Source organism: Oncorhynchus mykiss, chromosome 4 (genome assembly GCF_057628025.1).
Source record: "Oncorhynchus mykiss isolate SJ-2025 chromosome 4, ASM5762802v1, whole genome shotgun sequence".
Classification (NCBI taxonomy): Eukaryota; Metazoa; Chordata; class Actinopteri; order Salmoniformes; family Salmonidae; genus Oncorhynchus; species Oncorhynchus mykiss.
In genome coordinates, this window is record NC_143025.1 from 95,366,214 (window position 1) to 95,385,831 (window position 19,618).

Here is a 19,618-nt window from a genome sequence, read left to right on the forward strand (position 1 = left end):
AAGTTCCTGTCTCCTGTACCCCCCAGTTCCTGTCTCCTGTACCCCCCAGTTCCTGTCTCCTGTACCCCCCAGTTTCTGTCTATGTCTCCTGTACCCCCCAGTTCCTGTTTGTCTCCTGTACAACGCAGTTCCTGTCTGTCTTTTGTACACCCTGTTCCTGTCTGTCTCTCGTACCCCCCAGTTCCTGTCTGTCTCTTGTACCCCCAGTTCCTGTCTATGTCTCCTGTACCCCCCAGTTCCTGTCTCCTGTACCCCTCAGTTCCTGTCTTTGTCTCCTGTACCCCCCAGTTCCTGTCTTTGTCTCCTGTACCCCCCAGTTCCTGTCTCCTGTACCCCCCAGTTCCTGTCTCCTTTACCCTCCAGTTCCTGTCTCCTGTACCCTCCAGTTCCTGTCTCCTGTACCCCCCAGTTCCTGTCTCCTGTACCACCCAGTTGCTTTCTATGTCTCCTGTACCCCCCAGTTCCTGTTTGTCTCCAGTACCCCCCAGTTCCTGTTTGTCTCCTGTAACCCCCAGTTCCTGTTTGTCTCCTGTACCCCCCAGTTCCTGTCTGTCTCTCGTACCCCCCAGTTCCTGTCTGTCTCTTATACCCCCAGTTCCTGTCTATGTCTCCTGTACCCCCCAGTTCCTGTCTCCTGTACCCCCCAGTTCCTGTCTATGTCTCCTGTACCCCCCAGTTGCTGTTTGTCTCCTGTACCCCCAGGTTCCTGTCTGTCTCCTATACCCCCCAGTTCCTGTCTGTCTCCTATACCCCCAGTTCCTGTCTTTCTCCTATACCCCCAGTTCCTGTCTTTCTCCTGTACCGCCCAGTTCCTTTCTATGTCTCCTGTACCGCCCAGTTCCTTTCTATGTCTCCTGTTCCCCCCAGTTCCTGTCTCCTGTACCCCCCAGTTCCTGTCTATGTCTCCTGTACCCCCCAGTTCATGATTGTCTCCTGTACCCCCCAGTTCCTGTCTGTCTCATGTACCCCCCAGTTCCTGTCTGTCTCTTGTACCCCCAGTTCCTGTCTATCTCCTGTACCCCAGTTCCTGTCTGTCTCTCGTACCCCCAGTTCCTGTCTGTCTCCTGTACCCCCAGTTCCTGTCTGTCTCTCGTACCCCCAGTTCCTGTCTATATCTCCTGTTCAACCCAGTTCCTGTCTGTCTCTTGTACCCCCAGTTCCTGTCTATGTCTCATGTCCCCCAGTTCCTGTCTATGTCTCCTGTACCCCCCAGTTCCTGTCTCCTGTACCCCCCAGTTCCTGTCTATGTCTCCTGTACCCCCAGTTGCTGTTTGTCTCCTGTACCCCCAGGTTCCTGTCTGTCTCCTATACCCCCCAGTTCCTGTCTGTCTCCTATACCCCCAGTTCCTGTCTTTCTCCTATACCCCCAGTTCCTGTCTTTCTCCTTTACCGCCCAGTTCCTTTCTATGTCTCCTGTACCGCTCATGTCCTTTCTATGTCACCTGTTCCCCCCAGTTCCTGTCTCCTGTACCCCCCAGTTCCTGTCTATGTCTCCTGTACCCCCCAGTTCATGTTTGTCTCCTGTACCCCCCAGTTCCTGTCTGTCTCTCGTACCCCCCAGTTCCTGTCTCCTGTACCCCCAAGTTCCTGTCTCCTGTACCCCCCAGTTCCTGTCTCCTGTACCCCCCAGTTCCTGTCTCCTGTACCCCCCAGTTTCTGTCTATGTCTCCTGTACCCCCCAGTTCCTGTTTGTCTCCTGTACAACGCAGTTCCTGTCTGTCTCTTGTACACCCTGTTCCTGTCTGTCTCTCGTACCCCCCAGTTCCTGTCTGTCTCTTGTACCCCCAGTTCCTGTCTATGTCTCCTGTACCCCCCAGTTCCTGTCTCCTGTACCCCTCAGTTCCTGTCTTTGTCTCCTGTACCCCCCAGTTCCTGTCTTTGTCTCCTGTACCCCCCAGTTCCTGTCTCCTGTACCCCCCAGTTCCTGTCTCCTTTACCCTCCAGTTCCTGTCTCCTGTACCCTCCAGTTCCTGTCTCCTGTACCCCCCAGTTCCTGTCTCCTGTACCACCCAGTTGCTTTCTATGTCTCCTGTACCCCCCAGTTCCTGTTTGTCTCCAGTACCCCCCAGTTCCTGTTTGTCTCCTGTAACCCCCAGATCCTGTTTGTCTCCTGTACCCCCCAGTTCCTGTCTGTCTCATGTACCCCCCAGTTCCTGTCTGTCTCTTGCACCCCCAGTTCCTGTCTGTCTCCTGTACCCCAGTTCCTGTCTGTCTCTCGTACCCCCAGTTCCTGTCTGTCTCCTGTACCCCCAGTTCCTGTCTGTCTCTCGTACCCCCAGTTCCTGTCTATATCTCCTGTTCAACCCAGTTCCTGTCTGTCTCTTGTACCCCCAGTTCCTGTCTATGTCTCCTGTTCCCCCCAGTTCCGGTCTGTCTCCTGTACACCCCGGTTCCTGTCTATGTCTCCTGTACCCCCCAGTTCCTGTCTCGCGTACCCCCCAGTTCCTGTCTCTCGTACCCCCCAGTTCCTGTCTCCTGTACCCCCCAGTTCCTGTCTCCTGTACCCCCCAGTTCCTGTCTCCTGTACCCCCCAGTTCCTGTCTCCTGTACCCCCCAGTTCCTGTCTCCTGTACCCCCCAGTTCCTGTCTATGTCTCCTGTACCCCCCAGTTGCTGTTTGTCTCCTGTACCCCCAGGTTCCTGTCTGTCTCCTATACCCCCCAGTTCCTGTCTGTCTCCTATACCCCCAGTTCCTGTCTTTCTCCTATACCCCCAGTTCCTGTCTTTCTCCTGTACCGCCCAGTTCCTTTCTATGTCTCCTGTACCGCCCAGTTCCTTTCTATGTCTCCTGTTCCCCCCAGTTCCTGTCTCCTGTACCCCCCAGTTCCTGTCTATGTCTCCTGTACCCCCCAGTTCATGTTTGTCTCCTGTACCCCCCAGTTCCTGTCTGTCTCATGTACCCCCCAGTTCCTGTCTGTCTCTTGTACCCCCAGTTCCTGTCTATCTCCTGTACCCCAGTTCCTGTCTGTCTCTCGTACCCCCAGTTCCTGTCTGTCTCCTGTACCCCCAGTTCCTGTCTGTCTCTCTTACCCCCAGTTCCTGTCTATATCTCCTGTTCAACCCAGTTCCTGTCTGTCTCTTGTACCCCCAGTTCCTGTCTATGTCTCATGTCCCCCAGTTCCTGTCTATGTCTCCTGTTCTCCCCAGTTCCGGTCTGTCTCCTGTACACCCCAGTTCCTGTCTATGTCTCCTGTACCCCCCAGTTCCTGTCTAACGTACCCCCCAGTTCCTGTCTCTCATACCCCCCAGTTCCTGTCTCCTGTACCCCCCAGTTCCTGTCTCCTGTACCCCCCAGTTCCTGTCTATGTCTCCTGTACCCCCAGTTGCTGTTTGTCTCCTGTACCCCCAGGTTCCTGTCTGTCTCCTATACCCCCCAGTTCCTGTCTGTCTCCTATACCCCCAGTTCCTGTCTTTCTCCTATACCCCCAGTTCCTGTCTTTCTCCTTTACCGCCCAGTTCCTTTCTATGTCTCCTGTACCGCTCATGTCCTTTCTATGTCACCTGTTCCCCCCAGTTCCTGTCTCCTGTACCCCCCAGTTCCTGTCTATGTCTCCTGTACCCCCCAGTTCATGTTTGTCTCCTGTACCCCCCAGTTCCTGTCTGTCTCCTGTACCCCCCAGTTTCTGTCTGTCTCCTGTACCCCCCAGTTCCTTTCTATGTATCCTGTACCCCCCAGTTCCTGTTTGTCTCCTGTACCCCCCAGTTCCTGTCTGTCTCTCGTACCCCCAGTTCCTGTCTGTGTCCTGTACCCCAGTTCCTGTCTGTCTCTCGTACCCCCAGTTCCTGTCTGTCTCCTGTACCCTCAGTTCCTGTCTGTCTCTCGTACCCCCAGTTCCTGTCTATATCTCCTGTTCAACCCAGTTCCTGTCTGTCTCTTGTACCCCCAGTTCCTGTCTGTCTCATGTCCCCCAGTTCCTGTCTATGTCTCCTGTTCCCCCCAGTTCCGGTCTGTCTCCTGTACACCCCAGTTCCTGTCTATGTCTCCTGTACCCCCCAGTTCCTGTCTCGCGTACCCCCCAGTTCCTGTCTCTCATACCCCCCAGTTCCTGTCTCCTGTACCCCCCAGTTCCTGTCTCCTGTACCCCCCAGTTCCTGTCTCCTGTACCCCCCAGTTCCTGTCTCCTGTACCCCCCCAGTTCCTGTCTCCTGTACCCCCCAGTTCCTGTCTATGTCTCCTGTACCCCCCAGTTGCTGTTTGTCTCCTGTACCCCCAGGTTCCTGTCTGTCTCCTATACCCCCCAGTTCCTGTCTGTCTCCTATACCCCCAGTTCCTGTCTGTCTCCTATACCCCCAGTTCCTGTCTTTCTCCTGTACCGCCCAGTTCCTTTTTATGTCTCCTGTACCGCCCAGTTCCTTTCTATGTCTCCTGTTCCCCCCAGTTCCTGTCTCCTGTACCTCCCAGTTCCTTTCTATGTCTCCTGTACCCCCCAGTTCATGTTTGTCTCATGTACCCCCCAGTTCCTGTCTGTCTCTTGTACCCCCAGTTCCTGTCTTTCTCCTGTACCACCCAGTTCCTTTCTATGTCTCCTGTACCGCCCAGTTCCTTTCTATGTCTCCTGTTCCCCCCAGTTCCTGTCTCCTGTACCCCCCAGTTCCTGTCTATGTCTCCTGTACCCCTCAGTTCATGTTTGTCTCCTGTACCCCCCAGTTCCTGTCTGTCTCATGTACCCCCCAGTTCCTGTCTGTCTCTTGTACCCCCAGTTCCTGTCTGTCTCTCGTACCCCCCAGTTCCTGTCTGTCTCTTGTACCCCCAGTTCCTGTCTGTCTCTCGTACCCCCCAGTTCCTGTCTCCTGTACCCCCAAGTTCCTGTCTCCTGTACCCCCCAGTTCCTGTCTCCTGTACCCCCAGTTCCTGTCTCCTGTACCCCCCAGTTTCTGTCTATGTCTCCTGTACCCCCCAGTTCCTGTTTGTCTCCTGTACAACGCAGTTCCTGTCTGTCTCTTGTACACCCTGTTCCTGTCTGTCTCTCGTACCCCCCAGTTCCTGTCTGTCTCTTGTACCCCCAGTTCCTGTCTATGTCTCCTGTACCCCCCAGTTCCTGTCTCCTGTACCCCCCAGTTCCTGTCTTTGTCTCCTGTACCCCCCAGTTCCTGTCTTTGTCTCCTGTACCCCCCAGTTCCTGTCTCCTGTACCCCCCAGTTCCTGTCTCCTTTACCCTCCAGTTCCTGTCTCCTGTACCCTCCAGTTCCTGTCTCCTGTACCCCCCAGTTCCTGTCTCCTGTACCAACCAGTTGCTTTCTATGTCTCCTGTACCCCCCAGTTCCTGTTTGTCTCCAGTACCCCCCAGTTCCTGTTTGTCTCCTGTAACCCCCAGTTCCTGTTTGTCTCCTGTACCCCCCAGATCCTGTCTGTCTCATGTACCCCCCAGTTCCTGTCTGTCTCTTGCACACCCAGTTCCTGTCTGTCTCCTGTACCCCAGTTCCTGTCTGTCTCTCGTACCCCCAGTTCCTGTCTGTCTCCTGTACCCCCAGTTCCTGTCTGTCTCTCGTACCCCCAGTTCCTGTCTATATCTCCTGTTCAACCCAGTTCCTGTCTGTCTCTTGTACCCCCAGTTCCTGTCTATGTCTCCTGTTCCCCCCAGTTCCGGTCTGTCTCCTGTACACCCCGGTTCCTGTCTCGCGTACCCCCCAGTTCCTGTCTCTCATACCCCCCAGTTCCTGTCTCCTGTACCCCCCAGTTCCTGTCTCCTGTACCCCCCAGTTCCTGTCTCCTGTACCCCCCAGTTCCTGTCTCCTGTACCCCCCAGTTCCTGTCTCCTGTACCCCCCAGTTCCTGTCTCCTGTACCCCCCAGTTCCTGTCTCCTGTACCCCCCAGTTCCTGTCTATGTCTCCTGTACCCCCCAGTTGCTGTTTGTCTCCTGTACCCCCAGGTTCCTGTCTGTCTCCTATACCCCCCAGTTCCTGTCTGTCTCCTATACCCCCAGTTCCTGTCTTTCTCCTATACCCCCAGTTCCTGTCTTTCTCCTGTACCGCCCAGTTCCTTTCTATGTCTCCTGTACCGCCCAGTTCCTTTCTATGTCTCCTGTTCCCCCCAGTTCCTGTCTCCTGTACCCCCCAGTTCCTGTCTATGTCTCCTGTACCCCCCAGTTCATGTTTGTCTCCTGTACCCCCCAGTTCCTGTCTGTCTCATGTACCCCCCAGTTCCTGTCTGTCTCTTGTACCCCCAGTTCCTGTCTGTCTCCTGTACCCCAGTTCCTGTCTGTCTCTCGTACCCCCAGTTCCTGTCTGTCTCCTGTACCCCCAGTTCCTGTCTGTCTCTCGTACCCCCAGTTCCTGTCTATATCTCCTGTTCAACCCAGTTCCTGTCTGTCTCTTGTACCCCCAGTTCCTGTCCATGTCTCATGTCCCCCAGTTCCTGTCTATGTCTCCTGTTCCCCCCAGTTCCGGTCTGTCTCCTGTACACCCCAGTTCCTGTCTATGTCTCCTGTACCCCCCAGTTCCTGTCTCGCGTACCCCCCAGTTCCTGTCTCCTGTACCCCCCAGTTCCTGTCTCCTGTACCCCCCAGTTCCTGTCTCCTGTACCCCCCAGTTCCTGTCTCCTGTACCCCCCCAGTTCCTGTCTCCTGTACCCCCCAGTTCCTGTCTCCTGTACCCCCCAGTTCCTGTCTCCTGTACCCCCCAGTTCCTGTCTCCTGTACCCCCAGTTGCTGTTTGTCTCCTCTACCCCCAGGTTCCTGTCTGTCTCCTGTACCCCAGTTCCTGTCTGTCTCTCGTACCCCCAGTTCCTGTCTGTCTCCTGTACCCCCAGTTCCTGTCTGTCTCCTGTACCCCCAGTTCCTGTCTGTCTCTCGTACCCCCAGTTCCTGTCTATATCTCCTGTTCCTCCCAGTTCCTGTCTGTCTCTCGTACCCCCAGTTCCTGTCTATGTCTCATGTCCCCCTAGTTCCTGTCTATGTCTCCTGTTCCCCCCAGTTCCGGTCTGTCTCCTGTACCCCCCAGTTCCTGTCTGTCTCTCGTACCCCCAGTTCCTGTCTGTCTCCTGTACCCCCCAGTTCCTCTCTATATCTACTGTTCCCCCCAGTTCCTGTCTATATCTACTGTTCCCCCCAGTTCCTGTCTGTCTCCTGTACCCCCCAGTTCCTGTCTCTCGTACCCCCCAGTTCCTGTCTCCTGTACCCCTCAGTTCCTGTCCCCTGTACCCCCCAGTTCCTGTCTCCTGTACCCCCCAGTTCCTGTCTCCTGTACCCCCCAGTTCCTGTCTATGTCTCCTGTACCCCCAGTTGCTGTTTGTCTCCTGTACCCCCAGGTTCCTGTCTGTCTCCTATACCCCCCAGTTCCTGTCTGTCTCCTATACCCCCAGTTCCAGTCTTTCTCCTATACCCCCAGTTCCTGTCTTTCTCCTGTACCGCCCAGTTCCTTTCTATGTCTCCTGTACCGCCCATGTCCTTTCTATGTCACCTGTTCCCCCCAGTTCCTGTCTCCTGTACCCCCCAGTTCCTGTCTATGTCTCCTGTACCCCCCAGTTCATGTTTGTCTCCTGTACCCCCCAGTTCCTGTCTGTCTCCTGTACCCCCCAGTTTCTGTCTGTCTCCTGTACCCCCCAGTTCCTGTCTGTCTCCTGTACCACCCAGTTCCTTTCTATGTATCCTGTACCCCCCAGTTCCTGTTTGTCTCCTGTACCCCCCAGTTCCTGTCTGTCTCTCGTATCCCCAGTTCCTGTCTATGTCTCCTGTACCCCCCAGTTCCTGTTTGTCTCCTGTACCCCCCAGTTCCTGTCTGTCTCTTGTACCCTCAGTTCCTGTCTGTCTCCTGTACCCCAGTTCCTGTCTGTCTCTCGTACCCCCAGTTCCTGTCTGTCTCCTGTACCCCCAGTTCCTGTCTGTCTCTCGTACCCCCAGTTCCTGTCTATATCTCCTGTTCAACCCAGTTCCTGTCTGTCTCTTGTACCCCCAGTTCCTGTCTATGTCTCATGTCCCCCAGGTCCTCTCTATGTCTCCTGTTCCCCCCAGTTCCGGTCTGTCTCCTGTACACCCCAGTTCCTGTCTATGTCTCCTGTACCCCCCAGTTCCTGTCTCGCGTACCCCCCAGTTCCTGTCTCTCATACCCCCCAGTTCCTGTCTCCTGTACCCCCCAGTTCCTGTCTCCTGTACCCCCCAGTTCCTGTCTCCTGTACCCCCCAGTTCCTGTCTCCTGTACCCCCAAGTTCCTGTCTATGTCTCCTGTACCACCAGTTGCTGTTTGTCTCCTGTACCCCCAGGTTCCTGTCTGTCTCCTATACCCCCCAGTTCCTGTCTGTCTCCTATACCCCCAGTTCCTGTCTTTCTCCTATACCCCCAGTTCCTGTCTTTCTCCTTTACCGCCCAGTTCCTTTCTATGTCACCTGTTCCCCCCAGTTCCTGTCTCCTGTACCCCCCAGTTCCTGTCTATGTCTCCTGTACCCCCCAGTTCATGTTTGTCTCCTGTACTCCCCAGTTCCTGTCTGTCTCCTGTACCCCCCAGGTTCGGTCTGTCTCCTGTACCCCCCAGTTCCTGTCTGTCTCCTGTACCACCCAGTTCCTTTCTATGTATCCTGTACCCCCCAGTTCCTGTTTGTCTCCAGTACCCCCCAGTTCCTGTTTGTCTCCTGTAACCCCCAGTTCCTGTTTGTCTCCTGTACCCCCCAGATCCTGTCTGTCTCATGTACCCCCCAGTTCCTGTCTGTCTCTTGCACACCCAGTTCCTGTCTGTCTCCTGTACCCCAGTTCCTGTCTGTCTCTCGTACCCCCAGTTCCTGTCTGTCTCCTGTACCCCCAGTTCCTGTCTGTCTCTCGTACCCCCAGTTCCTGTCTATATCTCCTGTTCAACCCAGTTCCTGTCTGTCTCTTGTACCCCCAGTTCCTGTCTATGTCTCCTGTTCCCCCCAGTTCCGGTCTGTCTCCTGTACACCCCGGTTCCTGTCTCGCGTACCCCCCAGTTCCTGTCTCTCATACCCCCCAGTTCCTGTCTCCTGTACCCCCCAGTTCCTGTCTCCTGTACCCCCCAGTTCCTGTCTCCTGTACCCCCCAGTTCCTGTCTCCTGTACCCCCCAGTTCCTGTCTCCTGTACCCCCCAGTTCCTGTCTCCTGTACCCCCCAGTTCCTGTCTCCTGTACCCCCCAGTTCCTGTCTATGTCTCCTGTACCCCCCAGTTGCTGTTTGTCTCCTGTACCCCCAGGTTCCTGTCTGTCTCCTATACCCCCCAGTTCCTGTCTGTCTCCTATACCCCCAGTTCCTGTCTTTCTCCTATACCCCCAGTTCCTGTCTTTCTCCTGTACCGCCCAGTTCCTTTCTATGTCTCCTGTACCGCCCAGTTCCTTTCTATGTCTCCTGTTCCCCCCAGTTCCTGTCTCCTGTACCCCCCAGTTCCTGTCTATGTCTCCTGTACCCCCCAGTTCATGTTTGTCTCCTGTACCCCCCAGTTCCTGTCTGTCTCATGTACCCCCCAGTTCCTGTCTGTCTCTTGTACCCCCAGTTCCTGTCTGTCTCCTGTACCCCAGTTCCTGTCTGTCTCTCGTACCCCCAGTTCCTGTCTGTCTCCTGTACCCCCAGTTCCTGTCTGTCTCTCGTACCCCCAGTTCCTGTCTATATCTCCTGTTCAACCCAGTTCCTGTCTGTCTCTTGTACCCCCAGTTCCTGTCCATGTCTCATGTCCCCCAGTTCCTGTCTATGTCTCCTGTTCCCCCCAGTTCCGGTCTGTCTCCTGTACACCCCAGTTCCTGTCTATGTCTCCTGTACCCCCCAGTTCCTGTCTCGCGTACCCCCCAGTTCCTGTCTCCTGTACCCCCCAGTTCCTGTCTCCTGTACCCCCCAGTTCCTGTCTCCTGTACCCCCCAGTTCCTGTCTCCTGTACCCCCCCAGTTCCTGTCTCCTGTACCCCCCAGTTCCTGTCTCCTGTACCCCCCAGTTCCTGTCTCCTGTACCCCCCAGTTCCTGTCTCCTGTACCCCCAGTTGCTGTTTGTCTCCTCTACCCCCAGGTTCCTGTCTGTCTCCTGTACCCCAGTTCCTGTCTGTCTCTCGTACCCCCAGTTCCTGTCTGTCTCCTGTACCCCCAGTTCCTGTCTGTCTCCTGTACCCCCAGTTCCTGTCTGTCTCTCGTACCCCCAGTTCCTGTCTATATCTCCTGTTCCTCCCAGTTCCTGTCTGTCTCTCGTACCCCCAGTTCCTGTCTATGTCTCATGTCCCCCTAGTTCCTGTCTATGTCTCCTGTTCCCCCCAGTTCCGGTCTGTCTCCTGTACCCCCCAGTTCCTGTCTGTCTCTCGTACCCCCAGTTCCTGTCTGTCTCCTGTACCCCCCAGTTCCTCTCTATATCTACTGTTCCCCCCAGTTCCTGTCTATATCTACTGTTCCCCCCAGTTCCTGTCTGTCTCCTGTACCCCCCAGTTCCTGTCTCTCGTACCCCCCAGTTCCTGTCTCCTGTACCCCTCAGTTCCTGTCCCCTGTACCCCCCAGTTCCTGTCTCCTGTACCCCCCAGTTCCTGTCTCCTGTACCCCCCAGTTCCTGTCTATGTCTCCTGTACCCCCAGTTGCTGTTTGTCTCCTGTACCCCCAGGTTCCTGTCTGTCTCCTATACCCCCCAGTTCCTGTCTGTCTCCTATACCCCCAGTTCCAGTCTTTCTCCTATACCCCCAGTTCCTGTCTTTCTCCTGTACCGCCCAGTTCCTTTCTATGTCTCCTGTACCGCCCATGTCCTTTCTATGTCACCTGTTCCCCCCAGTTCCTGTCTCCTGTACCCCCCAGTTCCTGTCTATGTCTCCTGTACCCCCCAGTTCATGTTTGTCTCCTGTACCCCCCAGTTCCTGTCTGTCTCCTGTACCCCCCAGTTTCTGTCTGTCTCCTGTACCCCCCAGTTCCTGTCTGTCTCCTGTACCACCCAGTTCCTTTCTATGTATCCTGTACCCCCCAGTTCCTGTTTGTCTCCTGTACCCCCCAGTTCCTGTCTGTCTCTCGTATCCCCAGTTCCTGTCTATGTCTCCTGTACCCCCCAGTTCCTGTTTGTCTCCTGTACCCCCCAGTTCCTGTCTGTCTCTTGTACCCTCAGTTCCTGTCTGTCTCCTGTACCCCAGTTCCTGTCTGTCTCTCGTACCCCCAGTTCCTGTCTGTCTCCTGTACCCCCAGTTCCTGTCTGTCTCTCGTACCCCCAGTTCCTGTCTATATCTCCTGTTCAACCCAGTTCCTGTCTGTCTCTTGTACCCCCAGTTCCTGTCTATGTCTCATGTCCCCCAGGTCCTCTCTATGTCTCCTGTTCCCCCCAGTTCCGGTCTGTCTCCTGTACACCCCAGTTCCTGTCTATGTCTCCTGTACCCCCCAGTTCCTGTCTCGCGTACCCCCCAGTTCCTGTCTCTCATACCCCCCAGTTCCTGTCTCCTGTACCCCCCAGTTCCTGTCTCCTGTACCCCCCAGTTCCTGTCTCCTGTACCCCCCAGTTCCTGTCTCCTGTACCCCCAAGTTCCTGTCTATGTCTCCTGTACCACCAGTTGCTGTTTGTCTCCTGTACCCCCAGGTTCCTGTCTGTCTCCTATACCCCCCAGTTCCTGTCTGTCTCCTATACCCCCAGTTCCTGTCTTTCTCCTATACCCCCAGTTCCTGTCTTTCTCCTTTACCGCCCAGTTCCTTTCTATGTCACCTGTTCCCCCCAGTTCCTGTCTCCTGTACCCCCCAGTTCCTGTCTATGTCTCCTGTACCCCCCAGTTCATGTTTGTCTCCTGTACTCCCCAGTTCCTGTCTGTCTCCTGTACCCCCCAGGTTCGGTCTGTCTCCTGTACCCCCCAGTTCCTGTCTGTCTCCTGTACCACCCAGTTCCTTTCTATGTATCCTGTACCCCCCAGTTCCTGTTTGTCTCCTGTACCCCCCCAGTTCCTGTCTGTCTCTCGTACCCCCAGTTCCTGTCTGTCTCCTGTACCCCAGTTCCTGTCTGTCTCTCGTACCCCCAGTTCCTGTCTGTCTCCTGTACCCCCAGTTCCTGTCTGTCTCTCGTACCCCCAGTTCCTGTCTATATCTCCTGTTCCTCCCAGTTCCTGTCTGTCTCTCGTACCCCCAGTTCCTGTCTATGTCTCATGTCCCCCAGTTCCTGTCTATGTCTCCTGTTCCCCCCAGTTCCGGTCTGTCTCCTGTACCCCCCAGTTCCTGTCTATGTCTCCTGTACCCCCCAGTTCCTGTCTGTCTCTCGTACCCCCAGTTCCTGTCTGTCTCCTGTACCCCCCAGTTCCTGTCTATATCTACTGTTCCCCCCAGTTCCTGTCTATATCTACTGTTCCCCCCAGTTCCTGTCTCCTGTACCCCCCAGTTCCTGTCTATGTCTCCTGTACTCCCCAGTTCATGTTTGTCTCCTGTACCCCCCAGTTTCTGTCTGTCTCCTGTACCCCCCAGTTCCTGTCTGTCTCCTGTACCCCCCAGTTCCTGTCTGTCTCCTGTACCCCCCAGTTCCTGTTTGTCTCCTGTACCCCCAGTTCCTGTCTGTCTCTCGTACCCCCAGTTCCTGTCTATATCTCCTGTTCAACCCAGTTCCTGTCTGTCTCTTGTACCCCCAGTTCCTGTCTATGTCTCATGTCCCCCAGTTCCTGTCTATGTCTCCTGTTCTCCCCAGTTCCGGTCTGTCTCCTGTACACCCCACATCCTGTCTATGTCTCCTGTACCCCCCAGTTCCTGTCTAACGTACCCCCCAGTTCCTGTCTCTCATACCCCCCAGTTCCTGTCTCCTGTACCCCCCAGTTCCTGTCTCCTGTACCCCCCAGTTCCTGTCTCCTGTACCCCCCAGTTCCTGTCTATGTCTCCTGTACCCCCAGTTGCTGTTTGTCTCCTGTACCCCCAGGTTCCTGTCTGTCTCCTATACCCCCCAGTTCCTGTCTGTCTCCTATACCCCCAGTTCCTGTCTTTCTCCTTTACCGCCCAGTTCCTTTCTATGTCTCCTGTACCGCTCATGTCCTTTCTATGTCACCTGTTCCCCCCAGTTCCTGTCTCCTGTACCCCCCAGTTCCTGTCTATGTCTCCTGTACCCCCCAGTTCATGTTTGTCTCCTGTACCCCCCAGTTCCTGTCTGTCTCCTGTACCCCCCAGTTTCTGTCTGTCTCCTGTACCCCCCAGTTCCTGTCTGTCTCCTGTACCACCCAGTTCCTTTCTATGTATCCTGTACCCCCCAGTTCCTGTTTGTCTCCTGTACCCCCCAGTTCCTGTCTGTCTCTCGTACCCCCAGTTCCTGTCTGTCTCCTGTACCCCAGTTCCTGTCTGTCTCTCGTACCCCCAGTTCCTGTCTGTCTCCTGTACCCCCAGTTCCTGTCTGTCTCTCGTACCCCCAGTTCCTGTCTATATCTCCTGTTCAACCCAGTTCCTGTCTGTCTCTTGTACCCCCAGTTCCTGTCTGTCTCATGTCCCCCAGTTCCTGTCTATGTCTCCTGTTCCCCCCAGTTCCGGTCTGTCTCCTGTACATCCCAGTTCCTGTCTATGTCTCCTGTACCCCCCAGTTCCTGTCTCGCGTACCCCCAAGTTCCTGTCTCTCATACCCCCCAGTTCCTGTCTCCTGTACCCCCCAGTTCCTGTCTCCTGTACCCCCCAGTTCCTGTCTCCTGTACCCCCCAGTTCCTGTCTCCTGTACCCCCCCAGTTCCTGTCTCCTGTACCCCCCCAGTTCCTGTCTCCTGTACCCCCCAGTTGCTGTTTGTCTCCTGTACCCCCAGGTTCCTGTCTGTCTCCTATACCCCCCAGTTCCTGTCTGTCTCCTATACCCCCAGTTCCTGTCTGTCTCCTATACCCCCAGTTCCTGTCTTTCTCCTGTACCGCCCAGTTCCTTTCTATGTCTCCTGTACCGCCCAGTTCCTTTCTATGTCTCCTGTTCCCCCAGTTCCTGTCTCCTGTACCTCCCAGTTCCTTTCTATGTCTCCTGTACCCCCCAGTTCATGTTTGTCTCCTGTACCCCCCAGTTCCTGTCTGTCTCATGTACCCCCCAGTTCCTGTCTGTCTCTTGTACCCCCAGTTCCTGTCTTTCTCCTGTACCGCCCAGTTCCTTTCTATGTCTCCTGTACCGTCCAGTTCCTTTCTATGTCTCCTGTTCCCCCCAGTTCCTGTCTCCTGTACCCCCCAGTTCCTGTCTATGTCTCCTGTACCCCCCAGTTCATGTTTGTCTCCTGTACCCCCCAGTTCCTGTCTGTCTCATGTACCCCCCAGTTCCTGTCTGTCTCTTGTACCCCCAGTTCCTGTCTGTCTCTCGTACCCCCCAGTTCCTGTCTCCTGTACCCCCAAGTTCCTGTCTCCTGTACCCCCCAGTTCCTGTCTCCTGTACCCCCCAGTTCCTGTCTCCTGTACCCCCCAGTTTCTGTCTATGTCTCCTGTACCCCCCAGTTCCTGTTTGTCTCCTGTACAACGCAGTTCCTGTCTGTCTCTTGTACACCCTGTTCCTGTCTGTCTCTCGTACCCCCCAGTTCCTGTCTGTCTCTTGTACCCCCAGTTCCTGTCTATGTCTCCTGTACCCCCCAGTTCCTGTCTCCTGTACCCCCCAGTTCCTGTCTTTGTCTCCTGTACCCCCCAGTTCCTGTCTTTGTCTCCTGTACCCCCCAGTTCCTGTCTTTGTCTCCTGTACCCCCCAGTTCCTTTCTCCTGTACCCCCCAGTTCCTGTCTCCTTTACCCTCCAGTTCCTGTCTCCTGTACCCTCCATTTCCTGTCTCCTGTACCCCCCAGTTCCTGTCTCCTGTACCACCCAGTTGCTTTCTATGTCTCCTGTACCCCCCAGTTCCTGTTTGTCTCCAGTACCCCCCAGTTCCTGTTTGTCTCCTGTAACCCCCAGTTCCTGTTTGTCTCCTGTACCCCCCAGATCCTGTCTGTCTCATGTACCCCCCAGTTCCTGTCTGTCTCTTGCACACCCAGTTCCTGTCTGTCTCCTGTACCCCAGTTCCTGTCTGTCTCTCGTACCCCCAGTTCCTGTCTGTCTCCTGTACCCCCAGTTCCTGTCTGTCTCTCGTACCCCCAGTTCCTGTCTATATCTCCTGTTCAACCCAGTTCCTGTCTGTCTCTTGTACCCCCAGTTCCTGTCTATGTCTCCTGTTCCCCCCAGTTCCGGTCTGTCTCCTGTACACCCCGGTTCCTGTCTCGCGTACCCCCCAGTTCCTGTCTGTCTCTCGTACCCCCCAGTTCCTGTCTGTCTCTTGTACCCCCAGTTCCTGTCTATGTCTCCTGTACCCCCCAGTTCCTGTCTCCTGTACCCCCCAGTTCCTGTCTTTGTCTCCTGTACCCCCCAGTTCCTGTCTTTGTCTCCTGTACCCCCCAGTTCCTGTCTCCTGTACCCCCCAGTTCCTGTCTCCTTTACCCTCCAGTTCCTGTCTCCTGTACCCTCCAGTTCCTGTCTCCTGTACCCCCCAGTTCCTGTCTCCTGTACCACCCAGTTGCTTTCTATGTCTCCTGTACCCCCCAGTTCCTGTTTGTCTCCAGTACCCCCCAGTTCCTGTTTGTCTCCTGTAACCCTCAGTTCCTGTTTGTCTCCTGTACCCCCCAGTTCCTGTCTATGTCTCATGTCCCCCAGTTCCTCTCTATGTCTCCTGTTCCCCCCAGTTCCTGTTTGTCTCCTGTACACCCCAGTTCCTGTCTATGTCTCCTGTACCCCCCAGTTCCTGTCTCGCGTACCCCCCAGTTCCTGTCTCTCATACCCCCCAGTTCCTGTCTCCTGTACCCCCCAGTTCCTGTCTCCTGTACCCCCCAGTTCCTGTCTCCTGTACCCCCCAGTTCCTGTCTCCTGTACCCCCCAGTTCCTGTCTATGTCTCCTGTACCCCCAGGTTCCTGTCTATCTCCTATACCCCCCAGTTCCTGTCTGTCTCCTATACCCCCAGTTCCTGTCTTTCTCCTATACCCCCAGTTCCTGTCTTTCTCCTTTACCGCCCAGTTCCTTTCTATGTCACCTGTTCCCCCCAGTTCCTGTCTCCTGTACCCCCAGTTCCTGTCTATGTCTCCTGTACCCCCCAGTTCATGTTTGTCTCCTGTACCCCCCAGTTCCTGTCTGTCTCCTGTACCCCCCAGGTTCGGTCTGTCTCCTGTACCCCCCAGTTCCTGTCTGTCTCCTGTACCACCCAGTTCCTTTCTATGTATCCTGTACCTCCCAGTTCCTGTTTGTCTCCTGTACCCCCCCAGTTCCTGTCTGTCTCTCGTACCCCCAGTTCCTGTCTGTCTCCTGTACCCCAGTTCCTGTCTGTCTCTCGTACCCCCAGTTCCTGTCTGTCTCCTGTACCCCCAGTTCCTGTCTGTCTCTCGTACCCCCAGTTCCTGTCTATATCTCCTGTTCCTCCCAGTTCCTGTCTGTCTCTCGTACCCCCAGTTCCTGTCTATGTCTCATGTCCCCTAGTTCCTGTCTATGTCTCCTGTTCCCCCCAGTTCCGGTCTGTCTCCTGTACCCCCCAGTTCCTGTCTATGTCTCCTGTACCCCCCAGTTCCTGTCTGTCTCTCGTACCCCCAGTTCCTGTCTGTCTCCTGTACCCCCCAGTTCCTGTCTATATCTACTGTTCCCCCCAGTTCCTGTCTATATCTACTGTTTCCCCCAGCTCCTGTCTCCTGTACCCCCCAGTTCCTGTCTATGTCTCCTGTACTCCCCAGTTCATGTTTGTCTCCTGTACCCCCCAGTTCCTGTCTGTCTCCTGTACCCCCCAGTTTCTGTCTGTCTCCTGTACCCCCCAGTTCCTGTCTGTCTCCTGTACCCCCCAGTTCCTGTCTATGTATCCTGTACCCCCCAGTTCCTGTTTGTCTCCTGTACCCCCCAGTTCCTGTCTGTCTCTCGTACCCCCAGTTCCTGTCTATGTATCCTGTACCCCCCAGTTCCTGTTTGTCTCCTGTACCCCCCAGTTCCTGTCTGTCTCTCGTACCCCCAGTTCCTGTCTGTCTCCTGTACCCCAGTTCCTGTCTGTCTCTCGTACCCCCAGTTCCTGTCTCCTGTACCCTCCAGTTCCTGTCTCCTGTACCCCCCAGTTCCTGTCTCCTGTACCCCCCAGTTCCTGTCTATGTCTCCTGTACCCCCAGTTGCTGTTTGTCTCCTGTACCCCCAGGTTCCTGTCTGTCTCCTATACCCCCCAGTTCCTGTCTGTCTCCTATACCCCCAGTTCCTGTCTTTCTCCTATACCCTCAGTTCCTGTCTTTCTCCTTTACCGCCCAGTTCCTTTCTATGTCACCTGTTTCCCCCAGTTCCTGTCTCCTGTACCCCCAGTTCCTGTCTATGTCTCCTGTACCCCCCAGTTCATGTTTGTCTCCTGTACCCCCCAGTTCCTGTCTGTCTCCTGTACCCCCCAGGTTCGGTCTGTCTCCTGTACCCCCCAGTTCCTGTCTGTCTCCTGTACCACCCAGTTCCTTTCTATGTATCCTGTACCCCCCAGTTCCTGTTTGTCTCCTGTACCCCCCCAGTTCCTGTCTGTCTCTCGTACCCCCAGATCCTGTCTGTCTCCTGTACCCCAGTTCCTGTCTGTCTCTCGTACCCCCAGTTCCTGTCTGTCTCCTGTACCCCCAGTTCCTGTCTGTCTCTCGTACCCCCAGTTCCTGTCTGTCTCCTGTACCCCAGTTCCTGTCTGTCTCTCGTACCCCCAGTTCCTGTCTGTCTCCTGTACCCCCAGTTCCTGTCTGTCTCCTGTACCCCCAGTTCCTGTCTGTCTCTCGTACCCCCAGTTCCTGTCTATATCTCCTGTTCAACCCAGTTCCTGTCTGTCTCTTGTACCCCCAGTTCCTGTCCATGTCTCATGTCCCCCAGTTCCTGTCTATGTCTCCTGTTCCCCCCAGTTCCGGTCTGTCTCCTGTACACCCCAGTTCCTGTCTATGTCTCCTGTACCCCCCAGTTCCTGTCTCGCGTACCCCCCAGTTCCTGTCTCCTGTACCCCCCAGTTCCTGTCTCCTGTACCCCCCAGTTCCTGTCTCCTGTACCCCCCAGTTCCTGTCTCCTGTACCCCCCAGTTCCTGTCTCCTGTACCCCCCAGTTCCTGTCTCCTGTACCCCCCAGTTGCTGTTTGTCTCCTGTACCCCCAGGTTCCTGTCTGTCTCCTGTACCCCAGTTCCTGTCTGTCTCTCGTACCCCCAGTTCCTGTCTGTCTCCTGTACCCCCAGTTCCTGTCTGTCTCTCGTACCCCCAGTTCCTGTCTATATCTCCTGTTCCTCCCAGTTCCTGTCTGTCTCTCGTACCCCCAGTTCCTGTCTATGTCTCATGTCCCCCAGTTCCTGTCTATGTCTCCTGTTCCCCCCAGTTCCGGTCTGTCTCCTGTACCCCCCAGTTCCTGTCTGTCTCTCGTACCCCCAGTTCCTGTCTGTCTCCTGTACCCCCCAGTTCCTGTCTATATCTACTGTTCCCCCCAGTTCCTGTCTATATCTACTGTTCCCCCCAGTTCCTGTCTGTCTCCTGTAACCCCCAGTTCCTGTCTCTCGTACCCCCCAGTTCCTGTCTCCTGTACCCCCCAGTTCCTGTCTCCTGTACCCCCCAGTTCCTGTCTCCTGTACCCCCCAGTTCCTGTCTCCTGTACCCCCAGTTCCTGTCTCCTGTACCCCCCAGTTCCTGTCTATGTCTCCTGTACCCCCAGTTGCTGTTTGTCTCCTGTACCCCCAGGTTCCTGTCTGTCTCCTATACCCCCCAGTTCCTGTCTGTCTCCTATACCCCCAGTTCCTGTCTTTCTCCTATACCCCCAGTTCCTGTCTTTCTCCTGTACCGCACAGTTCCTTTCTATGTCTCCTGTACCGCCCATGTCCTTTCTATGTCACCTGTTCCCCCCAGTTCCTGTCTCCTGTACCCCCCAGTTCCTGTCTATGTCTCCTGTACCCCCCAGTTCATGTTTGTCCCCTGTACCCCCCAGTTCCTGTCTGTCTCCTGTACCCCCCAGTTTCTGTCTGTCTCCTGTACCCCCCAGTTCCTGTCTGTCTCCTGTACCACCCAGTTCCTTTCTATGTATCCTGTACCCCCCAGTTCCTGTTTGTCTCCTGTACCCCCCAGTTCCTGTCTGTCTCTCGTATCCCCAGTTCCTGTCTATGTCTCCTGTACCCCCCAGTTCCTGTTTGTCTCCTGTACCCCCCAGTTCCTGTCTGTCTCTTGTACCCCCAGTTCCTGTCTGTCTCCTGTACCCCAGTTCCTGTCTGTCTCTCGTACCCCCAGTTCCTGTCTGTCTCCTGTACCCCCAGTTCCTGTCTGTCTCTCGTACCCCCAGTTCCTGTCTATATCTCCTGTTCAACCCAGTTCCTGTCTGTCTCTTGTACCCCCAGTTCCTGTCTATGTCTCATGTCCCCCAGTTCCTGTCTATGTCTCCTGTTCCCCCCAGTTCCGGTCTGTCTCCTGTACACCCCAGTTCCTGTCTGTCTCCTTTACCCCCCAGTTCCTGTCTCGCGTACCCCCCAGTTCCTGTCTCTCATACCCCCCAGTTCCTGTCTCCTGTACCCCCCAGTTCCTGTCTCCTGTACCCCCCAGTTCCTGTCTCCTGTACCCCCCAGTTCCTGTCCCCTGTACCCCCCAGTTCCTGTCTATGTCTCCTGTACCCCCAGTTGCTGTTTGTCTCCTGTACCCCCAGGTTCCTGTCTGTCTCCTATACCCCCCAGGTCCTGTCTGTCTCCTATACCCCCAGTCCTGTCTTTCTCCTTTACCGCCCAGTTCCTTTCTATGTCACCTGTTCCCCCCAGTTCCTGTCTCCTGTACCCCCCAGTTCCTGTCTATGTCTCCTGTACCCCCCAGT